Source organism: Ruditapes philippinarum, unplaced genomic scaffold (assembly GCF_026571515.1).
Source record: "Ruditapes philippinarum isolate M1 unplaced genomic scaffold, ASM2657151v2 ctg14838_1_1_1_1, whole genome shotgun sequence".
NCBI classification, from domain to species: domain Eukaryota; kingdom Metazoa; phylum Mollusca; class Bivalvia; order Venerida; family Veneridae; genus Ruditapes; species Ruditapes philippinarum.
This window is the reverse complement of record NW_026862165.1, coordinates 1,926-17,478: the sequence shown is the minus strand read 5'-3', so window position 1 is coordinate 17,478 and position 15,553 is coordinate 1,926. Positions and strand designations below refer to the sequence as shown.

Genomic DNA, 15,553 nt, shown 5'->3' with positions numbered 1-15,553 from the left:
AAGTATGGCAGCAAGTAGTGGTAGATCTTCTGTCTGAGTTCTGTTTTTTCTAGCTCCTGTATCATGGTGTTTTTCATGTTTTTGATGAGTTCATTGTCATTTTCATTTGGCTGTACAACAAATATAAGCTTTTTAATTACTGGACGGACATGTTGCATAGTAGGCGATGACTGTGAACAGAGAATTACTGTTGCCGTTTCAAAAGGTTTGAGAATATTAATAACGCATTCCAGAACTGATATATCTTCAAAGCTGTAACTGTTTGCCTTTATTACTTGAGATGCATGTTAAGACAAATTTGGGTCATTTGCCATGTTAACAATGTAAGGGGTTTCTGTCATCAAACGCTGTAACATAGATAATGTGTTATTCCATCTTGTAGGACAGTCCATGATTAACCTATTATCTTTTCGCTCTGGGTTTAATAACTTTTGTTTTCCCACAATCAAGTCAGTAGCAGAAGATGATTTATTGAAAAAAGAAACAAGAGTCCTTCCTTTTGTCAACTTTTGTCAAATTCCATTTCTGGAATTTATTGCTTTTTTAACAACAAGATTGATCCTATGACCAAAGCATCCAAAGCGCATAAAACCCAACAGACAGACAGCTTTCTGTTCATTGGCAACATTGTCGGTTGTCATGGCTGAAGGGCGACCTAAGTTCCATTCATCTAGAGTTGACTAAATATTTGCTGTGATGTTTTCCCCTGTATGCATTCCTTCTACCTGCAATACAACAAAAGTTAATACTGAGTTATTTTTTTACATGATACATGATACAGTGTTTAGTAACATCTGCAGCCAAATATGGCAGGACAGATGTTTCTAAATCAAAGTCCCAGACACATGTGTAAACCAGACATGGAATATTTTTTCGCAAATATAAATAAATTATGTCCAGCATGTTTATTTTTTGATAATGAGCATGATGAGTAAAATATTTTTACTTATTCTAAAAGTGATGTGTTTGTAAAAGAGATGTTATTGATTAAGAACCTGCTTTAACAGTTCCAAGAACAGCATGTTTTAACTCCCAGTCTGTTTGGATCATGTGGCATGTCCCAGTGTCATAACCCAGCAAACACAAGACGTCATACTGACGTCAGATTTAAGGTATTAGGACCCTAATGGGCACTATCAGAAACTAAAAAATTGACATCATAGGTCAGATGTATACCTTAAAGTACACCTGTATGCAAAATTTAAACAAAGTTTACCTACGGAAATCAAGTTATGGCCACTTTTCTGAACTCAAGCTAGGATGTTATGAGGGCCCTTTTTTAGAAATGCGGAACCTTTACAATAATCTGCAATAACATTCTAATGAAAAATGTTTTCCCATTAATTTTTGGTAAGAAACAAAAAGTACCATTCAGCTAACAATCCACATAAGCAAAATTATGGTTTCTACTTAAAATTTATGAAATCTGTATAAAAATGTTACCCTACCCCACCCATTTTTACCACGTGTCTGACCATTTTTCTACTTAGGGAGCCTTATTAAAAAAATTCTTAAAATTTGCCCAAATGAGTGCCTGTTTTCAAAGTTTCCCTAAATTTTTAAAAAGGTATATTGGTTGATCTTGTAAAATATGAAATACCTTTACCCTCTAGTTTTGATTATATTACACTTTGAAAATATCAGGTACCATATTTATTACTAGATTTAGCATAATTTAGCCAATAAATACCTATATAAATTAAAAAATCAAATTAAACACTTTTTTCTTTCCAAATGGGACATGAGAGATAAATAAATAAATAATAACATAAATAATGTTAAAAGAAAAAAAGAAAGAAAAAAAAAGTTGACCCTTCAGGGGATTGAACCCATGGCCCTCATTTTCAATGTAGTTAACAGTAGTTCTAGCCTATTTGAATACTCTTCAAAGCGGAGGTAATGCATTAGGATGCTAATACCTTAAGTCAGGTTCTGACGTCGGATGACGGTCGGAAAAACGGTTGGATTTGAAAGTTTTTTTGACGTAATAATCTTATGTCAGGTAGACGTCAGAATCTAACCATTATCTAACCTTTTTCTGACCAAAATCTGACCATTATCTAACCATTTTCCTACCTCAATCTGACCATTTTCCGACCTAAATCTGACTATTTTCTGACCTAAACCTAACCAGTTTCTAACCATTTTCCGACCTCAATCTGACCATTTTCCGACCTAAATCTTAACCCTTTTCTGCCCTAAATCTGACCATTTTCTGACCTTAATCTGACCATTCCCCTAATCCTTCTTGTTTTACCACGTTATAAATATTTTCTGGCTAATCCTGATTTGATTGAATTTAATGTAACTCATTCTATTAAGTAACTTTCACTCCAATGAAATGTATAACAAAAAATAAAAGCAAAAATATGTTTTTATGGGTTTTTTTTTTATTTAAAATAAAAGTTCCAATTTTAAGCTGATACATACAATTTTAGTAAATTCTGCAAGGCTAAATACTTTTCAAAAATTAAACAAAATAAAAACATAAAATAAGTTAATAACAAAACAAAAAGTATTACAATCAAAGCGCTGAAAGCACTGATGTATTCGCTGCGCATTATAAATGCATATGTGTCTTACTAAAAACGTTGCAATTGTAAAGAATAAAGGAATATGGGCCACTGAATTACAGATTATTAATCTGAAAGAGACATTAACACTGGTTGCTGAATATTACATTGAAAGAGGGAAAGAAGTAAGAATAAACTAAATGAGAACAACTTTATTATATTATCTAAGTGGTACAATAAAATATACATCCAAAATATGAATGCATGCAGTACATTCATGACTAGATCCTTAACATGATGAGAGAATTATGTTATAATTAATATATATACAGTAACAATACCTAAAATACTATATTGCTACATAAGCTTCAAATGTAATGACAGACAGATTACCTAGCTAAAGCATTTCAGTTTTTCACATGATGAAAAGTGAAACTTGGAACATGTTAATTTCATGAAATTTAAGAAGAAAATATAAGTATTTTTGTAAAATACTTTAATTTTAAAAATTTCTGAGATTAAAAAAATACAAAAAAAGTACTTTTAATAGTTTGCGTATTATATTTTTAATTAGCCTTTTAATATTTTTAATTTTTTTATTATTTTAAAAATAAATTTTAAAATTCTGTTATTTACTTTTTTGCAAAGAAACATTACAAATGGAATGGGAGCATGAGGAAATGGCTTTAATAATGCAAAACAAGCAAAATGGGACAATAAGAGAAAAGGATGGTTGTAATATCTAATCTTTTTTTACCTACTGTGACCTTATCATGCAAAAGACCAAATTAATTTAAAGCGTTCTTGCACACAGTAAATGAGAATTTTTGACGTTTTCAAACTGAGTAGTTTAATATGACATTATTGAAATATGGATGACGGACAGACCAGGAATCTTTGACTGTCTGCAATAGCTGAGCTTTTGCTAATGTGAGCTAAAAAAATGAGAATACTGATGTCAAGGATGATTCAATACAGTCTTCACGAAAAACTTTAAAAAGCACAGGACATTCGGGCCAGTAAAATTTCAAATCTTACTGGACCTGGTGATTTTTAGCCGGACCAAATACATATATAGGTAATAAATTGATGAGTAAAGGAAAACTCTTTATCATGCTTCCCTTGTTAATTTTGAAAGCAGCAAAATACTTCTTGTATTCTGGACCATAATTAAGTTGATAGCTTTATAAATTTATAAGGACCAAATGTTAAGGCAAAACTGACTAGCATTGAACATGAACAACACAGTTTGCATCAAACAAATCACTTTCACACAAAATATTAACTTAACTCAATTATCACAAAATCATAGGTAAATAATGACCATTATAAACAATGGTTTAATTTCCGTAACTGTACTGTGCGGTACGGAAAATATCCAAGAAAAAATGGCGGCCTCCATTACTCAATACAATTTAGACATCTCCCGCTGTGTTTTGAATTTTAGGGACAGAATTGATGGGTTTCATTTGCAAAAAAGGCAAAAATATCAATCTTTTAGAGAGCCCTGCTTCATTATTTTGTTGCGTTTTTCTTATAATAATTTTTCATGGCCAAAAACCTACTGGCCCGTCGGACCACCAACCTTGCAATAATCACCGGACCAATGCTAAATTTAGTGGCCTCGGGCCTCGGACTGGCGTTAATTTCGAAGACTGTCAATAATATCCATATTTAAGAAAACACAGCTTTAAAACCAATTGCAATATTGATAAAAAAGTAAACAATGTATATTATCTATGCCCCTGGTTAAAACATGATAGAAATATCCCCAGAACCTTTTTACTCACAATAATAATACATGTAATTATAACAGCATTAATAAGTACATCGCCTTATCTAATAGTCTGAATCTTACACAATTTAATGTTGCATGACAAACATTCTATTATAAAGCTTTCAATATTTCAGTTACTTCATACATAATCAGTGTTCTTTTCTAATTAAAGCATATATACAGAACTTGCTAACATGAAAAACAAATTTGGTCACGATAAGTTTATCTCATGTATAAAATTGCAACTTGCTTGCAATTTAAGTAATTTTATTTTAAGATTATTATGCTAGAAAGTATGGTGATTGCTCAATTTTAAGTCATTTGTTAAAAACATTTTCATAAATCGGAAACACACTCTAAAAATGGCTTGGTACTTCATATCAATTGTGAAATTTCTTTTATTAAGAATATTACTTACTGATAAATGTTCACAAAATTGCAAATACAATGTAAATCTAAAAACAATGCTACATAATTAAGGTATAATCAAGTTATATAATGATTAAGACAATGGATTGAAATGATAGAAAAACAAGCAAATGTAAAATGAACATAAAAAATTGTATACATGTAACACTATTGACCATAAGAAACAGTTAAGTCAAACAAATGTAATAGTTATTATGCATTTAAATTTGGGGTGTAGTTTCATGTTTCTTCTGAAATTGAAGTCAAAATAGTTCTCAGAAATCAAATATTTCTCTGACAAAGATAGAAATGTTATGAGCATGTAAAGCTCCCACAAACTTTCTGATATAACTCTAGTGCAATCACTGTTTGTTTTTACTTTGACTAGAATCAAAAATGATACCTTTGTTTACAGTTTGTGTCCACAATGATAATAGCATATAAATAAATATTATCTTGTCACTTGTGTCTGGTTATATAAAAAAAGACAATTTCTAATAAAGGAATGTACAAGTTTGTTTTGCGTATGTTAAGAACAACTTAAGCATGTAAATAAAAAGTACTGGGAACATGGTATTTTAAAGGTATTATAAGTAGATTTCAACAATAATAGATGAATGATTTCAAAATTAAAAAAAAAAAAAAAAAAAAAAAAAATGGGTCAAAGACAGAAAAGGCCGGGTTGCATTTCTATACCAAATATCTTGATGCTGTAATGTTTTGAAAAAAATTTACCACTGACCATTAATGTGGAAAATTTAACTAAGTCAGTTAACAGGAAGTGGATGAGTGAAAGACTTGAAATCGAATCCCACAGTATGAGACCATGTGTCAATGCTGTTTGTCAAATATCAAGAGCTTGTGATAAGTAGTTGCTAAAAAAACTGTTACAAAAATTTCCTACCATTGACCATTAATGTTGAAAATTTAACGGTAAACAGGGCGTGGTGAGCGACAGACCTGAAATCAAATCCGACGGTATGGGACCACGTCAATACTGTATACCAAATATCAAATCAAGAGGCTGAGATAAGTTGGTATGGAAGACAAAACTATGAAACTATGAACATTTGTTTACATAAATTCCATAAATAAGTTCAAGGTGGGGGGGGGGGGTAATTCTGGAAATAGTCATGCTTGTCACACAACATATGTGTAATGATAAGAAATATAAACAAGAGGGCCATGATGGCCCAAAGTCGCTAACCTGTATATAGGCCCCCGGAGCGGGGACAGTTTAAACCCCAGGACTTTTATTTGAACAAACTTGGTTGACACCCATTAGAAGATGTTTCATGCTAAACATCTAAGGTCTAGCTTGTTGGGTTTTTTAAAAGAAGATTTTTTCAAGTTTTTTTCTTTACACATATAGTTAAAAACAATGACACACCTGGGGCAGGACCAGTTTTGATCCCAGGGCTTTTATTTGAACAATCTTTGTAGACACTTTCTAGACAATGTTTCATGCTTTATATCTGAACTCTAGCTATTCAGGTTTTTTCTGAAGAAGATTTTTAAGTTTTTGCTATACACATATAAGGAAAATGAATGACCCCCGGGGCGGGGCCAATTTTGACCCCAGGGCTTTTATTTGAACAAACTTGGAAGACACTCACTAGAAGATGTTTCATGCTTAGTATCTAAACTCTAGCTATTTGTTTTTTTTTTCAAAAAAGATCTTTTAAGTTTTTGTAATATGCATATAAGGAAAATGAATGACCCCCGGGGCGGGGCCAATTTTGACCCCAAGGCTCTTCTTTGAATGAACTTGGTAGACATCCATTAGAACATATTTCATGCTAAATATCTTAGCTCTAGCTCTTTGCATTCTTTAAAAGAAATTTTTTTAAGTTTTTACTATATGCATATAGGGAAAATCAATGACCCCCTGGGGCGGGGCCAATTTTGACCCCAGGGCTTTTATTTGAACAAACTTGGTAGACACCCATTAGAAGATGTTTCATGCTAAATATCTTAGCTCTAGCTCTTTGGGTTCTTTAAATGAAGATTTTTTAAGTTTTTACTATATACATATAGGGAAAATCAATGACCCCCCAGGGCGGGGCCGATTTTAATTCTAGGAACAAAATTTGAACAAGTTTGGTTTTGGACCTATAGATGATACCATAGACCAAATATCAAAGCTCTAGGCCATTTACTTTTAGACCAGAAGACTTTTCAAGTTTTCACTATATGTATATAATGAAAATCAATGACCCCCGATTGAACAATCTTGGTAGAGGTCTACCACACAATGTTTCATGCCAAATATCTTACCTGTAGCCTTTGCCAATTCAGAGAAGAAGATTTTTTTATGTTTTACTATATACATTTTAGAAAAACCTATGACCCCCGGGGGGGGGGTCAATTTTGACACTAGGGACAAAATTTGAACAACTTTGGTAGAGGACCCATAGATGATACCATATACCAAAAATCAAAGCTCTGGCCCATGTACTTTCAGACAAGTAGATTTTTTAATTTTGTGTTTTTTGAAATCCTTTTCTGGCCCTATGACCTACATATGCAACAGACCGGAACCATTTGAACAACTTTGAAAGGGGACCACCCAAGGATCATTTCTGTAAAGTTTGGTTGATGTGCAGTTATTGGTTTCAGAGGAGATGTTGTTTATGTTAAAAATGTTAAAAGTTGACGACGCACGACGGACGACGGACACAGGGCCATCACAATAGCTCACCCTGAGCATTGCTCAGGTGAGCTAAAAAGTAAATTAAATTACTTATAATATTTCTTTAAAAAAATCCTAAGTTCAAATGGATATTAACCTGAAAATATTGCTTTAAGAGTTATGAACCTAGTCACATAAGATGTAACTGAAGAAGCAAGAGGTAGATGCCTTTGAAACTAAAGAAGTCATAGTAAAAAATAATATTTTTCAAGTAAAAAAAATCTAAGTTCATGGGGAGGTAATTCTTGCAATATTGGTGCTAGCGTAAACAACCTTGTCACATAACATTTGGTTAATGATAAGGATAATATATTTGAAATATGAAGTTGATCCCTTAAGAAATAAATAAGTAACAGTAAATAATAGCTGTCGGTAGGACAGCAACGCTCTACCATTCTAAGTGCTTGATAGAAAAAGAGCCTTGATAATGTAAAATGTTAACAAAAGGGCCACATTTTCCTTTAAATCCATGTTACTGTTATAGGGCCAAATTTTCCTTTTAATCCATGTTACTGTTATAGGCCTTTAAGAGAGTCCTATTATGCTCTCAAAGAAGAGTATAAAATTTCAACTTTTTCCTAGCCAGATGTCAATAGTATATAAAAATATCTGAGGTGGTATGCAAACTTTAATTAAATAACATAAAATCTAAGTCAGAAAAGTGGCATAATTCTGTCAAAATGCTTGATCCAGTTATCTCCTCCTGTCTACAGGTTGGGGTCATGATAGTGAACAAGTGTGCAAAGTTTCAAAGCCATATAACAACACACCGTACAATCAAATGGGCAGACAGCTGTTCCAGCGTCCACAGCTGTACCAGTATATACATGTCGGCGCGGGGAATACAATTGACGTACGATAAGTATTCATCTATTTTTAAGATATCCAAACTGTATTCGAGTAAATCAATGTTATGGATTCATAGTCAACATCCAAAGAAGCATGCTAACAAATTTCTGGCCCTGTGAAAGCTTTACTTCACATGAATTTTGACTGAAAATAACCACACTATCCGATGAGATGCGGTATTTTTAGTTTGAAGTCACAAAAACTTATATTTTCTCATGATAATTAATCCTTATTTCATACGATTCGTAAACGTCAACATTTCGTCATTAAATATTCCAAACCATACCTTCAAAAAAATCTTTTCTGTTAAAGTTATAAGGTATTTAAGTTTGAGTGTCATCAAAATTTTAGTAACGTTATCAGCTGTTCGCCTCTTTTTAATGATAACATCGACAGCAATTCTTGGCAAGGATGAATAACGCTGAAAGCTGTTCAAAGAAACAATTTTCAGAGCTTTTGTCCTACAGTAACTAGGAAAAAGTAAAACTTTTTTGTTCATTTAAAATATTACTTTATTCATGATACTTTCTAATTATATTATTTTTATTATTACTTTCTATCATTTGTTGTATCTGAGCTGAAAGGCTTATATCTCCATTTACCGCACTGTATTTCAATATTGATATTGTTCATATGAATGAATGAGTGAGTGAATGAATGAATGAATAAATTAACTAATTAATAAATGAACGAACGAATGAACAAACGAACGAATGATGCAATATACGTATATGTTAAAACAAATTGTCTGTAGAAAGTATACGAGTTGTAATACGAATACTCTGTATTATAACTAAATCCATCAAGTGTTATTATAAATAATGGCATATAGTAGACATGTCCCATGCAGTAAATGGATATGTAACCCGAGATGTCTGCCATATAAAATGATTTATTTAAAAAATAAAAATTTGAATATTTTTTAAGAATGGTTATTATTTCTATTGCACTATACATTAAAACAGATTTCAAGGATAAATAACAACATGTTTTTCCATGCACTTTCATATCTCGGGTTACACAGCCATTCACTGCATAGAACTTGTCCATTATATGAATTATTTATAATAACATTTGATGGATGCCTTCATTTACAAGACTGAATATTCATATTAAGCGTTAAATTTGCCTTTGCTTTTTGACTTAAACATTTCATAAACCTATTACAGGAACTCCACTGAGGTTTATAAGCCTAAAAACATGAAATTTTATTTTTTCACATAAAAAAAAAACATGAGCACTAAAACATAAATATTAATAAAATATAACCAAGAAATATAGGAGAAATACATTGAAAATCATATGTTTGTGCTATTCTCAGTCCGATTTGAGTGAAAAGCGTTTGAACTCTTTTCAATTTTGGGTCATTTTTTCACTATTATAATATTCTGGAAAAACGGAGCAAGCTAATGATCGGAAATTTTGCATATAAGTTATTAGTATAGATCTACATCAAACGGAGAAATAATCTCAAAAAATTATTTCCAGTCCCGTCATGTCAAAAAACCTTAGTGGAGTCCCTTTAATAGGTTTTGCTACCTTTTTATATTGAAATACAGTGCGGTAAATGGAGATCAAGGTCTCTAACCTAAGATATAACAAATAATAGAAAGTAATTATAAAAATAATATAATTAGAAAGTATCATGAAAAAAGTAATATTCTAAATTAACAAAAAAGTTTTACTCTTTCCTAGTTACTGTAGGACAAAAGCGCTGTTGTAAATACATGTAATTGTTTCTTTGAACAGCTTTCAGCGTTATTCGTTCTTGCCGATGAATTGCTGTCGATGTTATCATTAAAAAGAGGCGAACAGCTGATAACGTTACTAAAATTTTGATGACACTCAAACTTAAATACCTTATAACTTTAACAGAAAAGCTTTTTTGAAGGTATGGTTTGGAATGTTTAATGACGAAATGTTGACGTTTACGAATCGTATGAAAAAAGGATTAATTATCATAAGAAAATATAAGTTTTTGTGACTTCAAACTAAAAATACCGCATCTCATCGGATAGTGTGGTTATTTTCAGTCAAAATTCATGTGAAGTAAAGCTTGCACAGGGCCAGAAATTTGTTAGCATGCTCCTTTGGATGTTGACTATGAATCCATAACATTGATTTACTCGAATACAGTTGGGATTTGTTAAAAATAGATGAATACTGACCGTACGTCAATTGTATTCCCCGCGCCAACATGTATATACTGGTACAGCTGTGGACGCTGGAACAGCTGTCTGCCCATTTGATTGTACGGTGTGAACAATGGACTTTGAAAATATTTGAGGTATTACAAAAATTTTAACATAAGTTATTACACCTACGCTGACACAGACGCCGACACCAACACTTACGCACTGGTGACTACAATAGCTCTACTTATTCTTATCGAATAGTCGAGCTAAAAATAACTTTTTTTAGGAAAATTCTATCTTCAAGAGGAGATAAATTTGAAAATATTGGTGCTAGAGTTTGTTTCATTTTACGCCTTTTTCCAACAGTATTTCAGTCATATAGGCGGGTAGTTTCCTAACCATCGTTCCTGGAGAGTTACACCAGTACTAGACTACCTTCCTCCGTGCTAAACTATGAACCTTGTCACATAAGATGTGGTTGATGATAAGGAACATATATTTGAAGTATGAAGTTGATCCCTTAAGAAATAAGGAAGTAACGATAGAAAATAATATTTTTTAAGGAAAATTCTAAGTTCAAAGGGAGATAAATCTGAAAATAGTGGTGCTAGAGTTATGAACCTTGTCACATAAGATGTGGTTGATGATATGGAAAACCAAAACTTTAATCTGAATAAGGACACGGACGCTTGGGCAAGTAGGACGGCTCTCCATATACTTTGTATAGTCTAGTAAGAAAGTGTTTTATGCAGTAAACATTAATATAAATATAAAAGTGATATGGCAATTTTTGTACTAAGAAGCGAGGAATGATATTTTATCTTTTCTTGCATTCTAAATCTATAGTAAATAATATTATTACCGTACCTTTCTTGTCTATTAAATGTATGGTATTGTACCTAACAATATTGCTTTAGCAATGATGTTCCAGGGTTTTCACATGTTGGTTTACACAAAATATCCATACATATATCTAATTTCTATTATAATACATAAATATATATACAATAAACTTTATGCTTTAAACAAAAAAAATAGAACTTTTTACAACATTACCATTAGACAGGATTAATTTTGACCCCAGTGACACTACTGAAGTTTTCCAGATTGTATGTAAATGATAAGCAGACTGGAAATCTATACACCTGAGAATCTATTTTCCTTTCTTAGAATTTTTCCATGAATATGTGACCATAAGACTTGGAAATTTTTTAACAACATAGCAATATTCTGAGGTATCCAATGCATTTCTCTGCTTAACTTCAGCTAGAAACTTTTTTACAAGGAAGTTTTTCACATATTTCCAATACAATTTAGGTGAAACATGTAGGTCCATTGGCATTCAGGGCTTCCATTAAGATCCAAAATTTGGAAGTCAAAGACTGCAAAATGTCTTGACATTGGAAGTCACAAAATATTGGTAAAGAAGAAAAAAGCATTACATTTTGGAAGTCACAAGCCAAATTCAAGGAGTGAAATGACTCCCAAACTTCCATTAATGGAAGCCCTGCCATTACTATGAAAATGGTAGCCTGATGTTCATTTACAAAAAGTGTTTATACCTTGATCATTCAAACAAAAAGTTTCTCCAAAAATTGTGTATTTCTCTTCTAAACAAACAACTTTGCACATTTTAACATCTTACAGTTCACATATATTCGTCTTACATGTCCACAGATATATATACAATGGATAGGAAGCTCAGAAAATAGTTGATAGTCAGATTCAGATCCACAGTGCGCTTCGGTGATAATCGGGTTTTCCCACTAGTCCCCGATTCTCGCACTCTCGTTAAACTTCGGCGATATCCATGAACTACTGTTTACATTGCCGACATTGTTTTTTTTGAGAAATATCTGTGTGGAAAAGTGTGTATGGTACGTTTTAACATAAATAACTATTGCTTCTTATGTAAGTAGAAAATGCTTCGTCTTTTTTTGTCAATGTTCCTCTTGGAATTCAATATGGCGGTATTTTGGCTACTATTACCCAGGATGCATCAAATCTTGGAAAATCCCGAAACACATGATAACTTGCGTTAGAACAACCCCAATAATACTGAATTTAACTGTATGACGTCTAAGTTACTTCTCCATCTATATTAAGCTCCATGACATGTCCAATCAATCAGTAAATCAATAAGTTGATTGATCATTAGAACATTTAATCAACAATCATCAATCAGAGAATGAATCATCGAGTCAATGAAATCGAGGAAATCAACACTCTGAAATTAAACAAATTACATCAACATAAAAATAGAGTTAAATCAATTTCCTATGTCTGAAATGCATAATTATCATTTAAATAAAAACCTCCAAATTTATGGTCAATTACAATAAACCCATTAATTAACACTTTCTATATGATCTACGTAAATAACCGAGGTGTATCGAGTTGCTTCCCTTATCTTCGAGTAAAATTGATATCTCTTATGCTTAAACAAAACCGCTAGTTTGTTCTGATTAAATGTCCGATTTTAAAATGTATTACACCAATAGCAAACGTTGGATCTTAGCTTCGTCACAGTGTAAACTATAGATAGATATTCTTCAACACATCTTTGACTCCACAAAGTATTCAAATGAACAGTTAAACCTACCACATGTCAGACCATTTTACATACGATTTATACAGTGAGATTTATACAGTGAGAAAACAACCGGTTATCTTTATTCCTAAAACTACTGATAAGAAAAGCCTCTCGTCTGCTAGTTCTGAAAGTGTTTATCGGTGTATTAAATATTTACAACACATTGAACAGCTTACTTAACCTGTAGGTATATTAACATATAATATAGCTATATGCTTTCTATCCACAATCATAAGTTCATTTAATGAAGTTATTATAAAATACATCATATTCATAAATAAATTCTAAACTCACCAGTTCGTGGAATTGAATGTACCAATAATAGCATTATCTTCTTCAAACACGCATACTGTCAAACTCTCTCTCTGCTGTAACTTCTGCAAAATATAATAAACACAATGTGCAAAGTGATATGAATAAAATGTGAGATTAAGTAAACAGAGAGCTAGATTAACGGATTTTTCTGAAAACAATTCTCAAAGGTTCCAAGTCACGAATACTGATGACATTTCAAATCAGACCACACTCATTACTTAATTAAAAAATCATCTATGACATACACTCTATAAAACACTAATTTAAACCAAATGCAACTCAAAATAATACTGACCAACTATCAATAATCCATATTTCCAATAAATTAAGAACACTTTGAACTTTTTACAAACAAAGCTGCTTAAACATAGACAAAACTAGTGATATTGCGGGAAACCAAGGGAAACAACTCAAACAACAAAAAATATATCAATAACCTGAACTATCAACACTGTTACACATCATGAAATCCAAATAAGAATTCCAAAACAGATTACATTAAGTTCAAATAATATTGGTAAGTTTTCTGTACCTACTTTTAGAAAATGATGAGATCAGCTTTCACATACAAAAATAGCGTCGAAAACTTTGTTTTGGTACGAACTACTTCCTTACTCAAAGTTAACGTGAATGAATACTAATGATATTTTTTACTGATTATATCCTGAAAACATGCAAATAATATACGATAGAAATAACACAATCAAAAATGAACTACTGACAATTCAAAATCTTATCACTTGTGTGTGACAAGAAAATCTGTGTAGAACTACTTTGCGTTGTTAGGTACCCATTCTTGTATTGAAATCCCGCAAATTGTGATAGAACTGTATTCACTGCTAACTCAGCGAATACAAAAACAATGACATAAATGAAACTAAGAAAACATATACAAATATTAAAGAACAAAGCAATGTATGTACATTTCTATCAAAGTTTGCCTTATCAAACAAAATAACGAAAACATTATAATTTTAAGAAAAGTTAAAAGATTCGGATAATAATGTTTCAAGCAATTAATGACAGATTTTCAGTATTTTAACTTTATTTCTACAGCATTACTTAAACATTTACTGCCATTTTGCATATTTTGACCTCCTTTTAATAATTGTCACTAAGGTATAAATTACTTACTTTTATTTACTTCACAAAGTTACACTTTTAAATATCCATGAGAATTAGCACAAATTTGGAGGTGTGATGCTTTTAGATATGACCTTCTCTTACCACCCCTCGTCTGTCCGGAGGATATGTTAATGTCCAATAGCGTTTGTGATATCATTTTCACTGAAAAAAAAGAAATTTATGAAAAATGGAAAAATAACAAGCAAAAATGTTTTTCATGGTTATCTGCCCTTTAGAAATTTTGACAGTTATCTTAACTTAATGAACAATTTTGCTAGCTTTTATAAGAGAGCTTTAACAAAAATTAAAAGTAAACATAAGTAGTGTCATTCGGAGAGCGAGAGGGAGTTGTGAGCAGGAGCAGTTTAGGTTTGGGGATTATGACGTAATGTTAATCTTTTGAAGTGGTCTTCGAGTGTACTTGAGAGGTAGAATATCCTTTTGAAGTGGTCTGCCAATGTACTTGAAAGGTAGAATATCCTTTTGAAGTGGTTTTCAATGGCAGTTGAAAGGCAAAGTGTCCTTTTAAAAGATGTTTTATTAAAAATAAAGATGGCGGATATTTGCATAATTAAAAATAAAGATGGCGGCTAGTTCCGTAATGAAAAACAAAGATGGCGGATAGTTTACCTGGCAACCAATGGGGAGAGTGATGCATGAATGAGTGATTATGGGCAGTATGTGTGTGTATTGAAATGTTTTCTCAATAAACATTATTATTATTATTATAAACGGGTCAGTTTTTACTGACCACCATTAAATTGGAAATGGCTACCGCCGACAGCGTGTCTATATCTTTGAGCAAGACTGGAGAAATTTCACCAGAACGCGAACCTTTTAAAATCTGTGAGGAAAGTGAGCTTCAGGGCGGCCGGGCGGTCTCTAGCGACTGCGTGGTTTGCGGCAATAGGCTGCCTAAGAACCGCGGTTACTTTCATCGCTCAAATAGTCGCCATATACGGAATAATAATCGTGTCTGCGGTCAATCTTTCGATCAATTCCGGGTCAAATCAAGAACTCTGGATTGCTCTACTCAGTTCGGCCGTCGGCTACGTGCTGCCGAGTCCCGGACTTAAGTACAGAAAAGCCAAAGCGAACATTCGGACCAACCCTTAGGGATGAGGGACAGTAATGGCGGAACTGAAA

At 32.3% G+C, this 15,553-nt stretch overlaps 1 long non-coding RNA gene across 1 annotated transcript; it reads right to left on the bottom strand.

Annotated features, from left to right (window-relative positions):
* Positions 1-11,639: 11,639 nt before the first annotated feature.
* On the bottom strand, positions 11,640-13,649 carry LOC132718156 (uncharacterized). The gene is made up of 3 exons (XR_009624052.1): positions 13,578-13,649; positions 13,262-13,344; positions 11,640-12,601 (listed from the first exon to the last, which is right to left on the bottom strand). It is a non-coding gene; the product is annotated as an uncharacterized LOC132718156 (long non-coding RNA).
* Between the last annotated feature and the right edge of the window lie 1,904 nt (positions 13,650-15,553).